Source organism: Saccopteryx leptura, chromosome 3, assembly GCF_036850995.1.
Source record: "Saccopteryx leptura isolate mSacLep1 chromosome 3, mSacLep1_pri_phased_curated, whole genome shotgun sequence".
NCBI classification, from domain to species: Eukaryota; Metazoa; Chordata; class Mammalia; order Chiroptera; family Emballonuridae; genus Saccopteryx; species Saccopteryx leptura.
The window spans coordinates 278,825,078-278,831,784 of NC_089505.1; positions in this window are offsets into that span (position 1 = coordinate 278,825,078).

Here is a 6,707-nt window from a genome sequence, read left to right on the forward strand (position 1 = left end):
GCAAGGTCAGCAGCAGACTTGGTCAGAGCATAGGCAGCAGCCAATGCCGATAGCACAACAGTTCATGGCGTGTAGTTCCAATTTGAGATACACCTTGACTCACATCCTCACACTTCCTGGCTATGTGAACTTGGGCACATTTTCTCCCCTGTAAGTGGGGACAGCGATATCATGCTTCCCTCCTTGGGTTGTGTGAGGACTGAGCAGTGTCTCCTATGAAAGGACCTTAGCACAATACTTATTAGCTAGCAGCTGGTGAGAACTAGATGTTTATATTTTTGAAGCTGACATTTAAAGTTCTCAGAGGCCATTTTGGTCAGAAAATGTCTGGAATTCTAAGAAAGTACTGCTTGAGAGGTTTGCAGTTTTTAGGCAAGTACCTACACGTTGGAGGATAATTTTGATTTGGGGTCCAGGTGCTGTTGCTCTATGCCATCGGGCTGTGCTCTTCCCTCCTCACCCCCTATCTGTCTGCTGACATCTGTCTACATAAGGAGAGGGAATCCTGGGGAAGAAGGGTTTGCAGTTCAGATTTATTAAGTGACCTGTTGATCAGGGCTGGCCCCTAGTGAGGTGACACAGCAGGGAAGGACTGCTGATCAAGAGGGAAGCAGAGTGCGGACTGGTGATTCCCAGCCTGACACCAGGGTCCACCAGCCCAATGCAAACGGTGCGCTTTACAGAAAGTGTGTGCGTACATGTGGGTGTGTGTTGAAAGAACCTAGTACTAGGTGCCAGAGCACACCAGACTTAGAAGATTCTACTCTGAGCACCTGGGATTGACCCTAGCATGAAAAGAAGAGCCATTTCCCTCCCATCTCAAGGAGGCAGCAAGAAGACGGGGCTGGGCTGAAGCTGACAGCAGCCCCTGCTGACGTGACTGTAAGACAGGCCAAAGGAAAAAGGCAGCGCTGCCTGCATTTCATGTTACTCTTCTGCCTTTAGCATCTGAGGTTCAGACTTAACATTTCTTCAGAAGGGGGATCCGTTTGACTTCTGCTTTACTCAAAGACAAATTTAATGGCCATTGCCCAACGACACCAAATAGGCTTAGGACAACAGTCTTATGTGAGTCCCTAACTGCAGTGGTGTCATATTAACAATCTTCCAGTGACGTGGCCAGGTTTGAGGGCCAATGACAGTCAGTGGCATTCCGGTGCTGTGCTGGTACTGCTACTGGCAAGTACAATACTTTCACCCACTGAGGCGTCTGCTGATTAGAAGAGAATGATTTCCAACTTTGCATTGCTTCTTTGACCCATGCATGCTACATAAGTTAAGTGTCGGAAAAGATTGAAAGCTGAGATCCCTACCCTGGAACAATATTTAGAAACCTCTGGGAGGAATAGGGATATAAAAGCAAATTTGATGCTGGTCCAAGATTCATCCTCTTGAAAACATGTAACAAGAGGTCTAAAGGTTTCTCCATTGCCCTTAGTTCCCTGAGCACTGGATAAATGACAATAAGATATTAAGTGGCAAAGAGAACCAGGTTGAATCTTGTCCTTTATCCCTTTACCACTCTCAGCCTAACTCCACCCACAAGCTTTCTCAGACTTTTTTAAATTAGGAGGTTGGAGGAGACAGAAGCCGAGAGCAGAGGATTATGGGAGAAGATAGGCAAATTTTCTGGATCAGTGGTTCTCAAATGTGGTTGGAAACTGGAGTCACATAGGGAGCCTTAAAAATCCTGACGCCCGAGTCTTATCCCAAAAGATTCTGATTTCAATGGTGAAAAGTGTGGTTTGGGCCTTAGGATTTTTATAAAGTTTCTTTGGGGGGGTGCAGCCAAGGTTGAGAATCATTCTTTTAAGTTGCATCACACCCCAAAGAAAGAAAGGGGAAATGAATTTGTGGTCACCTCTTACTAAGCAAGACTCCTAAATGGTAGTGTTTCTTAACCCTGGCTTAATGTTACAACCATCTAGAATGCTTTTAAAATATCCAATGCTGCCTGACCAGGCGGCGGTGCAGTGGATAAAGCGTCAAACTAGGATGCGGAGGATCCAGGTTTGAGACCCTGAGGTCGCCAGCTTGAGCGTGGGCTCATCTGGCTTGAGCAAAAAGCTCACCAGCTTGGACCCAAGGTCGCTGGCTCGAGCAAGGGGTTACTTGGTCTGCCGAAGGCCCGCGGTGAAGGCACATATGAGAAAGCAAGCAATGAACAACTAAGGTGTTGCAACAAAAAACTGATGATTGATGCTTCTCATCTCTCTCCGTTCCTGTCTGTCTGTCCCTATCTATCCCTCTCTCTGACTCTCTCTCTCTCTGTCCCTGTAAAAAAAAAAATCCAATGCCAGGGCCCGCTGCAGACAGAGTTCACCCAGGATGCCTGAGAGTGGGATATGCACAGAGACATTTTTAAACATTGAATCTTCTGTGAGCCAGGGTCGAGAGCTGCTGCTACAGCACAGTTTGCAAGCTCTTAGTGTACATAGGAATCATCTGGTGGGCCTGAGAATTTTATATTTAACAGACCCCACAGGTCATTTTGACAAAGATGGTCATTAAGACCACTCTCATTCATTGTTCTGATTGCTTTCTTGTCCTGACCAAGTGCACTTTGCTCAACATAAACGCAACTCTGCCCTCTGGCCTTTGGCATCATTTCTCCACTGAAGGGGCAGGCAGGGGAGGAAGTGCCAATTTCCTGGGGTGGGGAGCATTTGGAAATATCTAAACTTGTCTTCTAACAATTGTGATTGGAGATGTAACAGATATTTAGTGAATGAAGGCCAGGGGTGCCAAGCAGCCAGTCCTGCCACCAAGAACCAATAGTCCCAATCCAAATATAAATAGTGTTTCCAGTGAGAGACCCTGGAACGAGGAATGCTGTAAACTGTGTGCAAACTGAAATGTCAAGATAGAGACTTCAGCCCCAGGCAGACATCCAGGTCAGTCGCCATGAGGAAAGGTCCAGAGGAGTTCAGGAAATCAAAGTATGTAATAAGCTTTTTTCCCAGCTGCGTTTTTCTCTTTTTCTTGTCTCTCTGAAGGGGCAAATCTAACTCCCCCACCCTCTTTGCCCCCTCACCTTGGCCCCAGGCTCTAACTAGAGACTCACAGGTGGACCCAAAAGTCCTATATTCATTTTTGGTAAAGTCACGACACAAGCCATCCTTCCATTGGCCGCAGACTCTGCTATTCCTAGCCAGGCGACCTTGGCGAGTCAGCTTATCAGGCAGGACCTAGTCTCCATCTGTAAAATCGGTGGGCTGGCTGGCCGGTTTCTACAACCCCTTTTACTTCTGCCATTCCGCGGTTCAATTCCAGGTTACAAATTCTTATTTTTAGTACATAACCGTCCCAAAACATTGTTCCTGTTTATTCATTTACAACCTGAAATACCTTTACCAGAGCCAAGTTTTCAGTCCATAATGAACAATTAGATTTTGTCCAAGATCAAGGTTTCTATTGATGTTTTCGGGTCTGATAACGTTCTGTTGTGGGAGGCTGTCCTGTGCGTCAGCGCCTGTCCGGCAGCATCCGTGCCCAGCACTTACTAAGCATCAGTAGCACCTCCCACCTGGTTTTGACAACCAAATATGTCTCTGGACATTGCCACATATTCCTTGGGTAGAAACATCACTCCCAGTTGAAAAGCACTGTCTTAGATGTTGGGGATGCAATGAATATGATCTATTTCCTGCTCAAGTATTCCATAATCCAGAGGTGAGGAGAGACCCTTTGAACAGTTAGTTATGGTACCTCACGGGGCTGCCACGACAGAGGGATGCAGGGTTTCTAGGAGCAGAAGGGCCCTCAGCCAGGGCACAGTGAAGCCAGCCAATGAGGAGGGAGGGTGAGTGGGGGACATTGGGACACAGGTGACAGCAGAAGCAAAGCCACAGAGGTGAGAAACAGTTTGGTGTGGTGAGGGCTATCTGCAAGGCGGATGGCAGGCAGAGGTGATGCTGAAGAGGCAGACGGGGCTTTGTAAGCCTTTTCAGATGTTATTTTACTAGGAAACAAGGCAGAGGGAGGCTCAAGGCAGGGGCGAAACATGGTCAGATTTGCACTGTAAAGAGGCCCACTGCAGCGCTGCAGAAAGACTGGATCATACATAGCACAGTTTTGGAGGCTATTAGAATAGGGAATCCAAGCAAGAGACAGCAAGGGCCTGGGCGCAGACAGGGGCGAGGCGCTGCAGAGAAGGGGAGCATGTGCTGAGGAGGCAGAAAGAACCTAGCAATAAGCAGAGAGAAAGGTTTCCTGAAATTCCTTAACTCTGTATTTAGAATTCCAGAAAGTTAGAGCTGTGAGGGACCTTGGTGACCCCTTAATCCAGTGTTTCTTTTTAATAGCTGCGGCCCAGAGAGGTAAGAGCCAACATTAGAACCCAGGCGTATCAAGTCTCAGAGGAGGGTCTGTCCAGAGTCCAATGAAAGGAGCTTAGACTAGGAGGAAAACAGTCCTCCTTATGAAATAAGAATACTCGGACAGAAAAGATGCTACACTGCGGCTGGGCGGCTTCAGTTCAACCTTCTGCAATTACTCAGCCCATAGTTGAGATCTGGAGCTTTTGCTTCTCGATCATGTTTGCCATTAAGCTTTTTAAAGAATCTATCTCATATCTAGCTGATAATAGCTTTGAAGTAGAGAGAGGGTGTGGCTTGAAGAGGAGCCCAAGCTTAAACCTGAAGAAAACAGCCTGCGGGCACAGCAGCTTTGCCAAATTCTCAAGAGAACATCACCAGACGAAGTTCTGCTTCACAACAGACCTGCATTTGTTCCAATATAGGAAGAGGCACCAGGTATATCCTGGAGCCTTGAGTACCAGGCTGTAAACCACCCGAGTTGGGTGTATCTCAGCTTAAAATGGGTAGCCTTAGAGTAAGTACGAGTACACTGCTCACAAAAATTAGGGAACCAGGGAACGTGCAGATACTCTAGTACTTTCAGCATTTTTTTTAAAAGCCAAGCACTTTATTTGTTATTTATTTATTTATTTATTTATTTTTACAGGGACAGAGAGAGAGTCAGAGAGAGGGATAGATAGGGACAGACAGGAATGGAGAGAGATGAGAAGCATCAACCATCAGTTTCTTGAGTGATTGCTTTCTTATATGTGCCTTGACCGCGGGCCTTCAGCAGACCAAGTGACCCCTTGCTTGAACCAGCAATCTTGGGTCCAAGCTGGTGAGCTTTTTGCTCAAACCAGATGAGCCTGCGCTCAAGCTGGCGACCTTGGGGTCTCGAACCTTGGTCCTCCACATCCCAGTCCGACACTCTATCCATTGCGCCACTGCCTGGTCAAGCTATTTATTCATTTTATAGAACAGAGTGTGTGTGTGTGTGTGTGTGTGTGTGTGTGTGTGAGAGAGAGAGAGAGAGAGAGAGAGAGAGAGAGAGAGAGAGAACGAGAAGGGGTGGGGAGGAGCAGGAAGCGTCAGCTGCCATATGTGCCTTGACCAGGCAAGCCCAGGGTTTTGGACCAGTGACCTCAGCATTCCAGGTCAACGCTTGATTCACTGCAGCACCACAGGTCAGGCCAATACTTTCAGCTTTTTGTATAGTACATTTTCACCAATGAAATAAAAGTTGGCTTTGCATCTCATCTGCATAATCAAACAACTTTCTTTGACTTGTTTGCTTTTCTGATGTTCTTGTTTAATAAAAAAAATAAAATGTTTTTATCGCTTCATATTCATTTTGAAATATCCCCTAATTTTTGTGAGCAGTATATATGATTCTCCTCTAAAGATAAGCTAAACACTAATGCTGTTGGGCAGATAAAGTATTTTATGCTCACTTTGTTAAAGATGGCGCTGCCCACGTGGAGGCTGTTGCCCAGGTAATATTAATGTGTGTCTCTCTGTGGGCTGTGGGCAGGCAGAATCCTTGTAGCCTGGGGCTTGGTTTTGGGATTAAGCCTTTCCCACCCTTTTTGATGTGGGGTGGTACAATCCTATCATGCCTCAGAAAGTGACTTTGTATTAGAGACTTCCCTATTTTGTATATTGGATTAAAGGTTATGAATCTACACTATAAAGGGGCAGAAAGGGAGCTTGCTCTCTTGGTTCCTGAGATTATCATTAGAGGAGAGAGCAGAGCAGAGAGCAGAGAGAGGCCACATGGAGGAGGCCAGGAGAAGCAGCCAAGATGGCAGAGTGTTGAGTGAGAAGCCAGTTAGTGCAGAGTTTGTGCAGGAAGAAGGAAGGAGATGGGGAACAGAGGTGAATAAATCTGGTGAGCTAGAAACCTTTGATTCTAGGAAACTCGGATAAGTCAGTAGCTTTGTGAGCACTGAATGTGAGTGGGTTTTGGAGCCCAGTGTGTGTTTTTACTTGCCTGCCGGGTGCAAGCTAGGATTAAATATGACGGCCCACCAACTTTTGGCTCCGTTGTTTCTTTACCGACTGTCCGAATCCAATGCGAACCTGCATGGGCCTGGCGGCTGCTGTGATGGGCGTGGCTACTGGCTTTACAAATGCTCATAGACATTTAAGTTGGTGGATTTATTTTACGAATCATTCTACCTTCCATTCAGAACTAAAGGTGGGCTGCAATGTTCCTGCCTAGAACTTTTTAAAGAGCAGACTTCAATGGATTGTGAGAGATGATATAGCAAACCATAGAAATTCTAACAAAATACCACCAGCATGAAAGACTTGTGACCTACAAGTGTGAGGATAGGCAGAGTGAAAAATGCTCCCTTAGTTTTCAATGCCCTGAATGCCATGGGTGAAAACTCAAATGACTTAAGT